At 40.4% G+C, this 18,080-nt stretch overlaps 1 protein-coding gene across 2 annotated transcripts in view; it reads right to left on the bottom strand.

The window, feature by feature from the left end:
• Nucleotides 1-18,080, bottom strand: part of BACH2 (BTB domain and CNC homolog 2) — a 205,921-nt gene that overhangs the window by 133,347 nt on the left and 54,494 nt on the right. Inside the window, exon 1 of one of the 2 annotated variants that reach the window (XM_063124872.1) lies at nt 12,867-13,007. The exons of the other annotated variant lie outside the window; for it this stretch is intronic. The gene's annotated coding sequence lies outside the window, so the exon portion shown is untranslated. Of the gene's footprint in view, nt 1-12,866; nt 13,008-18,080 lie in introns of those variants that run through there. 2 annotated transcript variants of the gene reach the window in all.

Raw genomic sequence — 18,080 nt, 5'->3', positions numbered from 1 at the left:
TAGATAAAGGAAAGATACTTATGAAATGCATGCCAAAGATTGCATCTTAAGATTTTTCATTAATGGTTGGCCGACAGCATTTTTGCTGTGGTGGACGAAGTTATGTAGGTTCCAGAGAAGCTACAGTATTACTTATATGATCTCATTTGTGAAACACCTGTATCCATACTGGAATTATAACCATAATAGAAGACATCTTAAACTGCCACAGTAAAGCAATACTGAAAAATATTATCAGCTGGTAAGGCTGTAGTTCTGAGATGACTCACATTACGTTTGGCTTACTGAAAGCAGGTCTCTGCTATATTGAAGTCCAGACAAAAATTACTTGATTTTAACAGTTTACAATATATGTGTGGCACCAGCAAAGTTATATTGCTTTAAAAAGCAAGTTGCACATAAAGGCCTTTCAAGAAAATATTTGCAGTTGCCTATAAATCCACTCCAAGTAAAGAAGAAAGTATAGACTTAGAGGGAATCTACACGTCGTACTGAAGGCGCTTTCGTGCGCCTCCAGTGCATCCTCAAAACGATGGTGTAGATGGAGAAAGAAGAGACAGAGGAAGAGGCGGTGGAGGAGGAGGCTGGGGAACCGGCCGTGTCCTTGCCGCCGCCGCTGCCTCCTCCTCGCCGGCCTCCTGCTGCCGGGGTAAGAGCCACCGGGGTCGGAGAGCTTGGCTTCCGCTTCCGCAGAGCTCTCCAACCTGGGTGGCTCTTACTCCGGCAGCAGGAGGCCGGCGGGGAGGAGGCGGCGGCAAGGACGCGGCCGGTTCCCCAGCTGCCTCCTCCACCGCCTCTTCCTCCATCTCTTCTTTCTCCGTCTACACCATTGTTTTGAGGACGCACTGGAGGCGCACGCAAGCGCCTTCAGTACGACGTGTAGATTCCCTCTTAAATTCTTGTAATTCATTAAACCTACCAAAAAAATTGCTTAGTTATAAATGCTTTTACGAGGCTGCAAAATGATTAAGAAGTTGCAGCCATGAAAAAAAGCATTGTTAAAGAAATGAAATTTAACTGTGCTCACATCACAGATGCCTGAGCCTACACCAAGAAATCTATTTTGCATTTCTGCATCATTATGTTGTGGTAGGGTTTTCCCCCAAACGTGGGAGACTACCAAATCCTATCTCTACAGCATCTCTTGACTCAGGCAGTAGGTTGGTTGATCTCAATCTACTGCCAATAAAAAAAAAATAAAAACACATTCTTTGTCTGAACTAAACTAAGTTACTGCTAAAATGGTTGCTGATGCTGGATATCACTTTTCCTAGCCTAAGCATAGTCCACTTTCAAGTTGGTTGAACCACAAACTTCTTTGTACTTCTTAGTAAGTACTTGTTTGGTTAGTAATTACCTTTAGTTATGCATTTGAAATTTCTTCCATTCCCTGGTTGTTCTCAGACCTGAAACTCTGTTTCAAGTTATTACACCAGACTTGCAAATAAGTCTAGAGTAATTAGTACACAAACTTAACAGCCTGCCTACCCGCACTTATCTATATCATTTATTTGTGCTTAAAACACAATCACATCAAACTTCAGTAAAGCTTTCCTACTGGATCACTATGATACAATAACCTGGTTCTCACGTAATGACAAGCCAGAGTACAGATTGAGTATAGGTTGTTTTTGAATCGTGGGTTGTTGTTACATGTGAGCCCTGCTTTACATGTGAGCCCTGCTCTATGGTTTAATTATGGGCTGTTAACTGCAAACAACCCAGAGCTCACAACCCAATAACAAAGCATAGGTTCTCTTCATGGATTATTTGTGGTTAACAACCCATAATTAAACCATAGTGCAGGGTTTGCATATAATGACATCCCATCATTCAATGGCAATCCATACTCAACTCGTACTCTGGCTTGTCATTATGCGCAAACCAAGTCAAACCTTATTGCCATAGGCAACTAGTGATCAGTGGCTTTTTTCACATTTTCAATCCATCAATTACTGTATATAAAACAATTCAAATTAATGATGTTTGGTAAGGAGGCGGGGGGAGGAGGAATGAGAAACAGAACACTGCTAATTCCACTCTAAAAGTCATAACTTGCTCCCTGAGTGTCATTAGCAGTCTGCAATCAAGGATGGCTTTCTCAGTTCTGTTCACTGTCCAAGTTTAATAGTTTTGTCTGATTAATGAGCCACTGCAAGACTGGATTCCATGACTTACCAACATTTATGAATAATGCATACATCTTAGTCTCCTGAAGGAAGATGGGGCAGATCCCTATGCTACTGCAGAAATAAAGCAATGCATACTTTTCTAAATGGATTGGCATGAGATTCAGTGGAAAGCTGATGTCTGCTAACACACTCTGCATGCAAGAACCATTCCATTATCCTTGAATTAGCAAAATACCCATTATGATGACAGTGTGTGTGTGTGCATATATGAGAGGGTGCAGAAGTGGGAGTGTGGAAGGGGAGATATAATAAGCGACTGCACCCCCACTGTAGGATGTTGTCAGTGGGATTTGGGCTATCCTTTGCCAGGATTGGAGGGCAAAGTTTTTAGAGTATAACAGTAGTGCTTTACTTTTCTCTAAAGGACAGAGGTGGGAACATGTGACCCTCCAGATGTTGATGGACTACACCTCCCTTCACTCCTTACCGTGGGCCATGCTGACTGGGGCTGATAAGAGTTGGGAATTCTTCAGGGTCACAGGTTCCCCACTTCACTTTAGAACATCTTGGGGGCCAGAGGTTCTCCACTTCATTATAGGAAGTAATAACAGCCACTCTCTTATATATCAGAAAGTAAAGGAGTTAAGTAGGATTCACCACTGAGCTAAGGGTTAAATTGATTCTAGTCCTTGGTGATCCCTGGCCATTTAGAATCAACCCTGTTCCTCTTTGTATAGACCCATCCTGGGTTCTGTTTTTTGGAACAGAGTTAAGGCTAAAGAAATATACAAAATTTAATACAATTCAGATAAGTTAAAATAAACAATGTTTTGTATTCTGTTAAGAGTTTGTGTGTGTGTGTGTGTGTGTGTGTGTGTTTTTAAGACATTAGTGTATGTGGACTTGAATGTTGATGCTTATTTGACTATTTGGATATTAGACAAGCACATGATCCTTGAATGTTCAAGGATAGGGTAGCATTTAGAAAAACACTAACATCTCGTTCCCGCAACCATGAGATATGGAATGAGATATGGACATACTAATGAAAGCTATGTTTAATCTTGAGAGTATGCTCCAAAGTTACTGTAACAGTCAGGACTACAACTTATATGCTCATTAGTGAAACAAAGATCTGCACTATGGGGGAAAAGTGAAGACTGAAGTATCTGAAAAATACAATATACTGCCACTAAGGGCAATAAAAATTCTGCAAAAATGGATTTTGCTTTAAGAATAGCCAGTTATCTGGAACATTTTTGGTGGAGGGAAGATACAATCACGTTCTCACCTATCTGTTGACATTTACTTATTTTTATTTCCCAGATTCTTTGGTTTCTTTTAATGATTTCCCCCACAACATGAGGCACAAGGCAGTGGCTTTTGGGATATGACCACAATGTCCTTTGCTACTTAGCAATGCTTAGTGTTTATATTGCATTTTTACTCCAGCCATATTGGTAACATCTCTTGAGCAAGAGGGCCGCAGTTATTTGGCAAATTTTCAACAGGAATATAGTTGACATAAATGCCCAGCAGTGTGGTGGATGCCAGGCCAGTGACAGCATACAATGCTAGCATTTCCAGCTCTTTTCCAGCCTAATGGGATTCCCAGGACTCAGGACATTACTAATTTCAATGCACAACTTCCCAATTCAAGCTAGTAATACTGGGATTTGAAACAAAGTAAGATGGGGGGTATTCCCCCCCCCCCATTCTTATCACAAAGGAGCTGCAAGAGAAGGAAAACGTGGTGCTATTGGAAAGTAATTACATTTTGAAATATTGCCATATGGGATATAAAAGCAAAGTGGTGTGGCTACCCCAGAGCCTAACCAAATTTAGTAACTTGAGGCCCCAGAGTCTCGGGGAAAACCCTACATTTGAGTGCACCCACACATATTTGGTGGTATGTTTTTTCTTTAATTCTATGGAAAAAAACAGGTGATAGACTGAGGTTTTAGTAACCTTTCAGATACATTTTATATTGCCAAAGCTTCAACTATGGTTTTCCATTCTGAAAGGAAACGATGATCAAGAAAAACCTTTAAAATGTCCTTATTTCTCATCCATCTCTTGGTTCCCCCACTCCTCCTGTATCTAAAAGCATCTTCAAAAAAAAGAAAAAAAGAATTGGCACCCCAGTTCCTCTCTTTCTCTCTCTCTCTCACACACACACTTTTAGCTTTACCCTGCTTTGTAGTCACCTCTCTTCTCTCATTCACCTCTTTTTGTCGTTCAATGTTGGGGTCAGACATGTCACCATCTGACAATAGAGCTGCTCTCATTACACTACTGTTCTAAAAGGAATAAAATGGAGGACAGGAGAAATAGGCCTCAGCCATCTTAAAAGTAGCACCAAGCTAACACATCAGAGTAAGAAAGAAAGTTAACTATGTACGAAATAAGATGAGCCACCTCAAACCCAGGTAGTATGTAGCTTCTTATACAATATTTTTTATTTTCAGATCTATAGATATAACGCATTCCTGTCTTTCCTCCTCCCTCTGAACATCCCCTGAGGTGTATCCTCATTCTAGGAGATTATAAAGCTGAAGATCAGAATGACAGACCACGCTTGAACCTGTGATTCAGCAAATTCTAATAGCACAGAAGTACGACAATCCATGTACTATTGAAAGATAGAAGCAGTCCATTACGTGTATTGATTTGCAGCACTTTGTCAGCACTAATGATGTTATCTCATTAAAAGAGATAAATGCCTTTCAGTTCTAGCAAAGCATCTGCTTCTTACTCTCTCGCACGCTCTCCAGTGGGCCCCTCAGCTGCTGTATGTGCAACTCCAATTGAAAGCCAACACAAGCCTTTAAGAGCTGCTAACCAAGTCATTTCTTTTTAATTGGGTTATACTTTCCCTTAATGTTATCTCTGGTAAAGACATTGTGTGGGCAGAATATAGGGAGGTGTGTGGGTGGTGGGGGAGAGAAGCTACAAAGCTTAAGGAAACAATGATGGGAGAAGCCTTGCAAACAAACAAAAAAAGGTGTCATTTGCAATTTCTGAACATTACTATTAACTAACACTTTAATGCAAACTAAACTACATGGTAGCAACTTTCATTAGAATAGGTGAAATTTTAAAGAGTGGCAATTATTTAGCTAGTTCCCACCCAGCAATACTACCATATCCAATACAGTACTTGTAAAATAATAAAAGGTAGCAATTTACCATAATGAATGTTTTATACATAATTCCTTTTTTGTGGGGGGTCTTTTAAAGTACACATTATTTTAAAAAATCTCTATTTACTAGCATTACTAGTGTTGCTCCAGGGAAGACTCTACAATGGGAGAACACCAGTCTTTAAAGTCCAGATGTGTTGCCACATTTCCCCCCTATAATATCCGCTTAGGTTAAAACTTTAGACTCCATTGCCCTGATCTTGCGACAGCAATTAGTATACAGAAACAGGTTTTTGAATGCAGATTTGCTGCTGGGCAGGTTGGGGTAGAAATGGAGAAAATGGGAGAGTCGGCAATCAGCAATTGCATAAGGCATGGAGAACCTCTCTATATTATTTCGTTCAGGTCCTCATGTGCAGAGAACAAGTAACTGCAGGTGCAGCGAAGACACTGCTTTCTATGAAGGCTGTGATTCTCTGAATCAGATCTTCTTATCTATCAGGACTTTCACAGCATTATTACATCTTTTTCTGAAGGGATACAACTGGCATCCTGATATAACTAAAATAAATGTCAAGATCGTAATATCTATCACAATGCAGTATGCTTTTCATAACAATAGCACAATTACCATTGTTCATAATTAAAACACATTTTTATAACTTTCTTGATGGAAGGCAATAGTTTATTGCTATGGTTACCCAAAATATGATATTTAAGCGCTTGTATCCATCAAGTGTTAAAAACACTGACAGTCTATTTCAGTATCTCAGCAGAAGACAATTCTGTTAAAAACTTAACAGCCCAATGCACTTCTGAGCAGGAGTTTGGCCTCTTGTCAGTTTCTATACAACTATGAAGAATAACACAGAATTTTTCCATGACCCCATGATATGACATGCCACACAAAATGTTGCATAGCAATGTAATATAATGCAGAACGTTAAAGTCCTTGACAGGAACTGTACAAGTCAAAAGAGGGAGAAAACCACACAACATACAAGATCCATGTGCCGCATGACCTCCACCTCTCAAATGATATTACTACCTTCAAGTGAAGTAGAAAAGAAATACCACATCCACACATAGGCTTCCAATCTATTTCATCTTCAGCAGGAGAGGCTGCGACAATGGACTGGATGAGGGCTAATAAACTGAGACTCAGTCCAGACAAGACTGAGATGCTGTTAGTAGGTGATTCAGCTGACAGGATGGGTGGGTGGGTGTTCTGCCGGTTCTGGATGGGATTGCACTCACCCTGAAGGAGCAGGTTCGTAGCTTGGGGGTTCTTTTAGATCCATCATTGTCACTTGAGGCTCAGGTGACCTCAGTGGCATGGAGTGCCTTCTACAAACTCCGGTTGGTGGTCCAGCTACGCCCCTATCTAGACAGGGATAACCTGGCTTCAGTTGTTCATGCTCTGGTAACCTCCAAGTTAGATTACTGCAATGCGCTCTACGTAGGGCTGCCTTTGAAGATGGTTCGGAAGCTGCAGCTCGTGCAAAATGCAGCGGCCAGATTAATTTTGGGAACCAGAAGGTTGGACCATAAAACGCCTGCTCTGGTCCGCTTGCACTGGCTGCCTGTAGGTTTCCGAGCCCAATTCAAGGTGCTGGTTTTGACCTATAAAGCCTTACACGGCTTGGGACCACAATATCTGACGGAACGCCTCTCCCGACGTGAATATACCCAGTCACTACGATCAACATCTAAGGTCCTCCTCCGGGTGCCTACTCTGAGAGAGGCTCGGAGTGTGGCAACGATGGATAGGGCCTTTTCAGTGGTGGCCCCCTGACTATGGAATGATCTCCCTGACGAGGCTCACCTGGCACCAATGCTGTTATCTTTCCGGTGCCAGGTTAAGACTTTCCTCTTTGCCCAGGCATATGGCGGCGCATCTTAATCACCCACATGTTTAGTTTTTTAACGGTTTTTAATGCTTTATGTGTGTATGTTCTGTGTTTTAGAATTTTAAATTTTGTATACTTGTTTTTATCTCAATTTTAGAATTTCTGTAAACCGCCCAGAGAGCCCTGGCTATGGGAGCGGTATATAAGTGTAATAAATAAATAAATAAATATAGGCCTTGTTCAGACAACACGCTAAACCATGCTGCTTAACCACAAAATCGTTAATGGAATGCATTGACCTTAATGCATTCCATTAACCATTTTGTGGTTAAGCAGCATGGTTTAGTGTGTTGCCTGAACAGGCCATAGTGACATATGGGGCTGAGGAAAGTGAAGAAAAGAACATGAAGATTCACATATATTAATTTTGTACTTTTCATAAGTAATAATATCTCATGGTCAACATAAATTCCAGGCTATGTAGCATTTTCATTTAGTAAACCTTCTGCTTATCCAAACTCTTTGGGTACCCAAAGGTGATTCAAATATCCATGGTTGTACTATACTTAATATTGTGTCACATACTAATTTCCCCCCTTCTCCACAGCTCATTTCACTCTTTGTGATTCCACAGTTCATTTTAACAGCACACTGTAATCTAAACATTCATACAATACTCTTAGCTGTTTTAAATGGTACATATGAGAAACATCTGTTATTTCCCCATCAACTGAAAACTTCTTGGTGCAATACTGAACAACTATCTATATTAAAAGAAAACATTTTCAAAATTGGCACAAACAGGTACGTAAATAAGACCTTGGACTCAAAATAAAATATCTCCAAATGTAAGACAAAAAGAAACATAATTGTGCAGCAAGATCCAACTATATGCAGTCATGCAATATAAAGGGGCAGCTATCTTGTCATATATATATATATATATATATATATATGTACCTATAACATGAATTTCCATGTTTCCCCCCAATTTGTGACAATTGTGAGTAAGATAACTGAAGTTGCATCCTATATACTTGGGAATAAAGAACATGAGAAGAGTCATGCTGGATCAAACCAAATGTCTATCTAGTCCAGCATTCTGTTCACACAATTGCTAACCAGCTGTCGACCAGGAACTCACAAGCACCTATACTGTATTCTTTTCGTTGCCAGCTGAAGACCTTATTTTCTCAGTATTTTAACACCTAAATTTAAACTTTGCTGTTTTAATTCTGTATTTTAATCCTATATCAATTTCTGCTGTGTGGTTTTATCCTGGTTGTGCTTTTTATATTGCATTTTGTATTTGGGTTTTTAGATTGTTGGATGTTTTATTATGTTCTTAATAGTTTTAATTTTTGTGAACCGCCCAGAGAGCTTCGGCTATTGGGCAGTATAAAAATGAAATAAATAAGATAAATAAAGCAGAACACAAGTGCAACAGCAGCCTCCCACCCATGTTCTCCAGCAACTGGTGTACATAGGCTTATTGCCTATGTAGTCCAATTTAACTCAATGGGACTTATTTCTGATTACACAGCTGTAGGACTACATTGTGAACATATTTATTAAGACCTTCCATGATTCAACAAAATTATATTAATGTATAATTGAGAAGAGTACACACTTTCTATTTAAGAACTTAAAACATGTATCCTTCAATTGTAATATGAGGTATGAATGTTAAATATTAACATAGTTAAACTGGATTGATTTTAAATGATTATTAGAACACAACATCCATTTGAAGATGCATGCCTCTTTCACCTCAAATACAAAATTATAATAGCATTTAGTATGCAAACTATTCTATTATCCTTGCCATGGCATGACTCAAATGATTAACTCAAGGCTGGTTCATGCATCTAAATTAGGGTGACCATATGAAAAGGAGGACAGGGCTCCTGTATCTTTAACATTTGTATTGAAAAGGGAATTTCAGCAGGTGTCATTTGTATATATGGAGAACCTGGTGAAATTTCCTCTTCATCACAACAGTTAAAGCTGCAGGTGCCCTGACCTCTTTTAAATCTGGTCACTCTAGTATAGCTCCTGCACCTTTAACTGTTGTGATGAAGAGGGAATTTCACCAGGAGTGACATGCATACAAGTGACACCTGCTGAAAGTCCCTTTTCTATGCAACTGTTAAAGATACAGGAGCCCTGGCCTCCTTTTCATATGGTCAGCCTATCTAAATGGCCTCCAGAACAACTATCCCCCAGACTGTGAATTGTATTGTGTAGGCCTATTCTGCCTATTCTATTCGGCAGGATAAGTGGCCAGCCTTAGGAGGCAGATTACTATTTAAAAAATTCCATGAAAGTACAATGGTACAACTTGAACCTTATTATCTTGTATCCAACATAAAACACACTGGGCAGTGAGAAATCAAATATTACGCCTGAAGTTAGAGTGTGTATGAACATAATATGATGCGAGCAGAACCACTGCTCTGAAAGAGCATAGTTCTTCAGTTCAAAATGAATCACTCTCTTTCTAGAGGTGAACTCAGGAAAAATCTATTTCGTGAATTAGAAGCCAGATATGCACAGTACTGACTGGCTAACAACTGTGATATCTAAATCTGCATTTGATTGGCTGGTATGTTAGTCTGTCCTTTACACTGAAAAAGTGAGAGGAAGCCAGGTTTAGTTGTCAGGAGAAAAATCTTCTAGCCACCTGATCCTGACTGGAACACTAGCATGCGGTGTAGGGAAGGATTTGAAGATCTGGATTGGGGGCCCTGTGCCTACTCTACAGTAAAAATCAAAAGAAGATATAGCTGCTACACAGACATTTAAAGTAATGTCTCTTTTGGCTCTAGGTCTCCTGCTAAATATTCTGTCTCTACTATATACCCTTAAGAAGTTCAGGATTCTGTACTCAAAACATTTCTCTATATTTCTCTACCTATATGCTGAAGATTTATTTTCAAACTGGCATAGTTACTCACTTGCACTTTCAAACACAACTTGATCAAAGCTTAAACCATACATGAATCAAATTATTCATAATTCAAAATGATGTTTTTTGAATGAAAATGGAAAGAAGTCATAAGAAAGCCACTGAAAGATGATATCCACAATCGCCAAATCTAGAATTTTCAAGTAACTAGATAAGTGACCCAAAAATATCAAATTTAAAACTGAAAGTTGTAATCAGTGCTAGAAAATACACAATAGATAGGATTCACATAGTTTGGTTGGTAAGCTATTTTGGAGTGGATGAAAGTCTACAAGACAGGATAGAAATTAATTAAATAAATAAAATAAGAATCCATACATTGATGCTGTGGAATTCAGGGTTTTAAGTTTGTAAACACCTGGTCAGTAGAGTCGAAGGGTCAAAACAGATATTACTTTAAATGTGTGTCTAGCGACTTCATCAAGTATAGATGCAGGTCCCCAAACGTTTAAGATCTGGATTGGACCCTGACCTACTCTAGAGTAAAAAAAAAAAGACTTACTGCTAGACATACATTTAAAATAATGTCTGCTTTGGCCCTGTCTGCCTAGTCTCACTGCTCATTCCGTCACACCAGAGCCCTGGACAATTACGAACATTAGAAGCTGTCTGATAACAATAGTCAGAGTAGGGGGCCATCTTCCTCAGTATTGTCTACACTGATTAGCAGTGTTTCTCCCGGGTTTAGATAAAGGTATTTTCAAGACTTATCATTATGCCAGGTGTTGAACCTTGAGGGAAAAGCGGGGAGGCATAATTAAATCTTTCAAACAGGTGAATAATCTAAGATATCGGATTAGTTCACAAACTTACCAGATCGTGCCTTTTGTACACATGGTAGACAAGACAAAACACTGACACAATCCACAATATAATATAAGCAATAAACACTCTAACCCCACCCTCTTTAAAGAGAAAGAAAAGGTAAATTGTTTACACATACAGCTCATGTGGGGACATTCAAGCATTCATATACCCCAAACACACGTGAACTGGCCTACTGCCATGAAAGCAGTGCTGTTTTGGAATTCAACTGGGGAGTGGGAGAGGGTGACAGCATATAGGGAATGGAGGTGGTCTGGATTGGAGAAGCTCAGGAAGAGTTAAGCATGCACACAAACATGCATACCACCTATCCACTCTAAATCTCCCTCCCAAAGTTACTTTTTCTTAAGAAAAATAGATACAGAGCTTGGTAGTCCAGCAGATTGATGCAATATTTGCGCAAATCATGCTTTTGATGATAAAAGCATCAGATCTGGGGCACAGGTAGGACTTATTCTCATGAAGATTTTAGGGTAAAGGGCTTTCACAAATTATCCTCTAACAGCAATGGTATATGCATTTGAGGGCAATGAGTAGTTAGGCCTTCAGAGAGATACACTGTTCACTACAATGTTTTGACAAAGCTGTGCCCTTGCTCTTGCTGAAGTAATAAACCTGTGTCTGGACAGTACAACTTCAGAGAGAAGTAGGGGCTCACAAAATTGAATGTTCCTCTAAATGAAAACCTAGACATTTTCCTGACATCGTTTTCTACATGCAGGTAGGAGCATTCCAGCATGTGACCTGAGCTGCCACCCACAGTCTGAAGTGGCAGGTTCATTAATAGCGGATTGAAAGTCAAAAATAAATCAAGAATCCTGGTCACAACTAGTCAGATTCGTCAGTTATATTTGGCAAGAGAAAACCAGGAAGCAGAATCAAGAGGGAAAGGGGAGAGAATCCACCAATCAAAGTATTGGAGAATTACTCCAATCAAAGTAAAACATTGCCTCACAATTCAAAGCAAAATATTGGTTTTAACGCAACATACTTTTGTAATTACAGGGAAACGCTTTCTGCGGAATTTTTTTTTCATCAATGAGAGACTGGAACAAATACAAGGCAAACAAAAAAAAAGAACCAACCACCACCAGAATACCAAATTTAATTGTTTTTCTAGTTAAATATACTAGCATTTAAGAACACCTTGCCTCTTGCATTCCATTACTGGTGCACACCATCTATTAAAACCAATCATTTCAGTATTTTGCTCCTGTTTGCCTATAGAATCTGGCTGGTCCATGGTATTTTAACATTCTTAATTTTGCCCATATCTATTTTGTATAAAGCATTCATTATATCAGCACACAGGTTAACAGACATACAGACATGTGCACACACACACACATCTGTATTTCAAATTCTATTTCATTACAACGCAAAATTGTTCATTGGTATTCCCCTCACCCCTTTTCAAATCGCATTTGCTGCTTGCAACAGTAAATCCACCATTTGGAAAATAAATGCAGTTTGCTCAGTCATGAAGACCATCACTACCATGTATTTGATTTCTAGAAAAACATCAAACCCACCCACTCCACTCTCCATCCTGCTATTATAGCTGTGTGTGGATTCAGTGAACTAAAATTCTGAGTGTTTCTCCATCCCTCCGTGTTCTGTTAAATAATCTCTGGAAAGAACTGCCCACGTTGTTCACGTTACATTCCAGCTCCTCCTGCTACCACCATCCCCCACATCCCAGTCATGCTGGCGTCAAGACAAAGCAAACTCCTATTGCATCACACAGTTTTTCCCCCCAACACAAGGGGTATTTTTGGTTTAAAAATATACAGTCCAGTGGTTTGACTGCAACTGTAACCCATTTGTCAAGGGAACATTCCCCTTTCTTTTGGATGCATACACTGTGACTTTCATTCTTAAGTGAATAATCTATTTTCAAGTGATCCCTCTGCCATGGCTCCACCCTATACTGTAAACTAGACATTACCTTATACAAGAATGAATCTGCTGCATTCTTCTGTCTAGCTGCTTCACAGAAGATTTCTTACACTCGCCAGCAGAGTCAACAGCTCTGCACACTTCCCCACCCACCTACCCACTTCTCCTCCTCATTTAAGTCCCCCTTCCCATTCCCCCACGCTTTCCCCCCCTTCACTGCCTCACTGTGTTTTTGTGTAAATGATCTCACATGACTCAACAAATCCATCTGCCTCAAGCAGGCCAAGTTTGGAGCCTTCCCAGGGGGGAGGGAGGGAAGAATTGCTTTGTGGAAGAGACCTGGAGCTTTGCCCTTTCTCTGGCTCAAATTACCCGCCTGTCAGGCCTGACGGATTTGGCTAAAAATAAAAGGAAGCGGGCCATGAAAAGCAGATGAATGAGCTCAGCAGTTCCTTAGATAACATGGGGCCAGTGTTGCCCAAAGCTTCCAAAACAGGAACCTTCAAATGGCGGGCATGTAAGTACAATGCTGCAATCCAGGTAACCTTTCCAGTTTGTTAAAAATGATCCTGGAAAGAAATGCATTACAAAACCCCACACACGGAAAACACGCTGAAAGCTGACTGCTGTTGGGATTCCATTTGTAAAATACGTGAGCTCTACAGCCCTGCCACAGCAAAGAAGGGGAGGAAAGTGGCATTTTTAAAGCTGTGTATGACATCAGTTTCTTGCTTTGTGCCAGTAAAGAGCTGAAAGTCGTTTGTGCAAGTGTGTGCCCAGAGCCCGCAGTGGGTATTAAGCACTTAGCTTGGCAATGTAATGACACACTGTAACAATCTGTAATGTGAAGCAGTCAGCAAGGGCCTGGCTCTGAAAGCTATTTCTCCTAACTATTAACCATATGTTTGGCTTCTCAGCTATCTGAGCGGGTGTCCCAGCTTACCATCTGGTTCCCATCCACACAAGCAACTGTAAAGCACAGAGTATTTCCCTCTGGAGCCGTATGTTTCTTTCTATGTCTGCTTTTTTTTGGGGGGGGGAGGGGGAAATCCTTAAAAAAAAGAAAATAAATGTATAACCCTCCCAGCAAGAGTTCCTTCGCTTTCGTCCACCTGAAAGCAAGCTTTAGGTCACAAACTACACACCAAGGTCTTTTACTATACTTATTCAAGAATATACCACTATCTGTAAACAAGGCATAGAAAGGCATTCCCATTTGTGCAAGGGATCTCCGAGGGCGCACGCGTACCAACTCGCTCACAGACAGGGATTAAGATTGGCAATGCTGACACTTGATATAGCATGTTAAAAATAGGGTGCATTCTCAACAGATCTAGGCACTGCCGTGGTGCCCTTCATACACACGCTGCTTTCTTGGAAATGTGTTTTTAAAAACAAAAACAAACAACCCTGACAAACAACATGAACATCACCATATTCTGGAGATTAGTGGCAGGGCTTTAGGTGTAATAAATAAAACAGAACTGGGAAATTCTGTTCCAATCAAAAGTGTATACTAAAAATAAAAAAATAAAACCAGAATATATGAAGAAGGAAGGAAAACTTGGACATTTTAGAACTATGTTTGCTGTGCTACTGGTTGTTTTAAAAGCAGTTTAATCTTATGCTTTTTTAATGGCGAGTTTAAGATAAAGCAACCATCATCGCTCCAGTTTGCCCAGAATAATCACAACCTAATATTTACTTATGAAACAAACTGGAACCTTCAGCAAGTTCTGTACTTGCTACTCTAAAACTTTAGACATAATCAGCCACACAAACAGGCCATAACTACACCAAGCAGGATATAGCACTATGAAAGCAGTATGAAAGCGGTATATGGTATGTGTCAGTGGGCCTCAACAATTGTCAGTGCACTTCAATACTGCTATATAGCAGTAGTGTGGCTCCTGCCTCTTATAAACTGCTTTCATACCACTTTCATGGTGCTATATCCTGCTTGGTGTAGATCTGGCCACAATTTTCATTTAAAACATACCAGCATCCAAAGAAAGATACTGTATCTTCAAAATATACAAGTTCATTAAACCCATTTCTCTCGCCACTACTAATTTTATGTGATTTTCTATTAACAGTGACTGCTGTGGGGGTGGGCAGTGGGCTGTCTCTCGCTCCTCCCACTCACAGTGCTCCCTTCCCCTCTGAAATTTGTAATTTTGCATTGCTGCTGTTTTTATCTGGTTGAGCTTTTATATTGTATTTTATATTATGGTTTTATACTGTTGTTTTATACTTTGAATGGTTTTAATTTTTGTGAACCGCCCAGAGAGCTCCGGCTATTGGGCGGTATAGAAATGTAATAAATAAATAAATGTAATAAATAAATAAATAAATAAATAAATAAATACTTAGCAGTGTTACAGACAGCTGAGGGAACACCACATCCCTTCCCTTCCCAACTAGATGACAGGATAGTGCTTTCAGAAGCATTACCCTCTCACTGTCTTGGAGGTGCTGACCTGATTAGTCTCTAGAACACCCAGGTGGGGCCAGTCAAGCACAATAATAATAATAATAATAATAATAATAATAATAATATTTCTTACCCGCCTCTCCATTTTGATTGAGGCGGGGAACAACAGTAAATATAAAATACATAAAACTGAATTAAAACATAATATACATTATTAAAAACATCCTAAAAACATCCTAAAATTCCACTGGATAGGCCTGCCAGAAGAGATCAGTCTTAATAGCTTCCTTGAATGCTAATAAACTGTTAAGTTGACGAGTCTCCTCCAGCAGACCATTCCACAGTCTGGGAGCAGCAGAAGAGAAGGTCCTCTGGTCTTTAACATTTTTATCTCTAGCAAGAGTGAGTTGAAAAAGAATGGCTCCCTATGTTACCTTCTGAAATGGAAAATACAGGTTAGATCCCATCTCCCATCCTTCCAAGTAATTCTGTTAGTTTATTTGCATTTGTAATTCTGCCCCTTGCCTAAATGGAGCCCTGAATGCTGTGATATGTGGATGTATATACCTTTAAGAGGCCTGTAGCTGCTAGTCTCCAGGTCCTCATCGAAGGCCTGGGCGGAGCCTCTGTTTCTGTCAGTTGGTGTTGTGGGCCTTGCTGAGGGAGTTTGGTGTCACTGTTCTAAGAAGTTTTAGTAATAAAAGAATCCAGCAATGAAAAGACTCTGATGTTATTGCCTGGTAGTCTAAAGGCAAGTGGCAGGCTGAGCAGGTAAGCTCACCCGTATGGTCCCTATGCCTGAGGGATACTACATGGTGTCAGAAGTGGACTCTCCCCTTCAGAAATCCACTTGAAGAGGGGCAGCTATTACATCTGCCCTGAAGCCCAGGGTGCCACGTGGAGCGCACCCTAGATTACAAGATCGACAGAGGCAGCAGAAAGCATATTATGACAAGCACACAGCACCTCTTCCACCTTTGCAAGTAGGAGACAGGGTCAGGTTGAAAACAACTTTAGGTTGGATGCCAGCATCAGTAGCTCAGAAAAGAAGAGAGCCACGCTCATATGTAGTGGAGACTCCCCAAGGTCAAACTTATAGAAGGAACAGGGGGCACCTCAGGAGGGATTGCTTTTCCCCTGTGAGTGCAACCAATGTGGATCTAGGGGTTGCAGAGGAGCTGGCATCCCCTGAGGCAGTGGTCTTGCCAGAAGGACCTCAAGGTGAGCTGGAGCTATCGTCAGATGTAACAGCAGATGGAATCAAACGGACACGGAGTGGGCGAGAAGTGAGACTACCAGCAAAGTTTAAGGACTATGTTATGGGATAGTGATGAAGAGCTGAGATTGACAAGTTAAGATTTAATTCAACAAAAGTTATTGTTTTTATGGAGAAGGGGCGATGTGATATGTGGATGTATATACCTTTAAGAGGCCTGTAGCTGCTAGTCTCCAGGTCCTCATCGAAGGCCTGGGAGGAAGCCTCTGTTTCTGTCAGTTGGTGTTGTGGGCCTTGCTGAGGGAGTTTGGTGTCACTGTTCTAAGAAGTTTTAGTAATAAAAGAATCCAGCAATGAAAAGACTCTGATGTTATTGCCTGGTAGTCTAAAGGCAAGTGGCAGGCTGAGCAGGTAAGCTCACCCGTATGGTCCCTATGCCTGAGGGATACTACAAATGCCATGGGGCCCGTTCTATAGAGCAACTCCTTTACCTTCGATGCAGTGTAGGAACAACCCATGCAAAACCCTCAAGAAAGGGTCAGAGAGGAACAGACATGCCTTTTCAAGACCTATGAAGTCTTCTCCATTTGGCCCAACAATCAAATTTGCCATAACACTTCCATATATATGTTCATAGCAGTTAGAAACAGTGAGGTGAAACCCACAAAAAAATTCAGATGATATTCAGTGTTGGAATGAGAGTCCTTTACTTGCAATAATATAAAATGCAGACTTTAACTTGCATTCTCCAACAAGTAATACACTCTAAGTACGACTATACAAGTTATGGTTTTACCAGTGCATGTTACATGTTTTGTACATACTTCTGTTTAATCATAGAATAAGTAAGGCGGATACATGCCCTTATTTCACAGACACAGACTAATGGGAGCTATTGTTAATTTCAGACCACCAAACACATGGAGATGAGGTGTTAATCTTCCTTGTTCCCCTTGCCATGGTGAGAGAAGAACTAGGCTCTGGCAGGAAGATAAACCCAAACCTGGAGCTTTGAGCAAAGGCAACCCTCTACACCTCTGCCATCTCCTTCCAACTCTGAGTTGTTGGGGAGGGGGTTGTTTTCCATCCCCCTCCCCAGCTCCAAGCTTAGAACTGGAAAGAGGAGCAGAATTTCCCCTGGCCATGTGTTACCTTTGAGACGTAGCACAAGGTCAGGACAACACCCTGCCTCTTACAGGAGAGGGTTTCTGGCAACAATACATTTTTGGTTGGCCGCTAAGACTACATAAAGAAATAAGCATGTGTATGTGCCACCCATTTTATGAAGTGGAAGTAGAAATACACTAAATCTACAAATGTGTAGTCACTAAACTCAAAACAGAGAGACCTCCCAGGACATAACCCTCAAAAGCCAATGGGATTGCTGTGGATCCAAGGAGCTGTCTGAAATATTTGAAAAAAAACTTCTTAGAAAATCTGAATCATTTCAAAGCCTATGCATTCCTCAACAGTTATGGGATTAGTGGTGTTTTATTTCCACATACATCTGTTTGCAAATATGCACACATATACATTTTACAAGGCTATCAGGTAATCAGTTTAACCTTGTTGAAATGAATGGGAAAGTGAAATTACAAGCTAGCTGAAAAGGC

The sequence above is a fragment of the Elgaria multicarinata genome, chromosome 4 (assembly GCF_023053635.1).
Source record: "Elgaria multicarinata webbii isolate HBS135686 ecotype San Diego chromosome 4, rElgMul1.1.pri, whole genome shotgun sequence".
NCBI classification, from domain to species: domain Eukaryota; kingdom Metazoa; phylum Chordata; class Lepidosauria; order Squamata; family Anguidae; genus Elgaria; species Elgaria multicarinata.
Note: the sequence above shows the minus strand (reverse complement) of the source record. Positions and strands in the feature narration are given on the sequence as shown.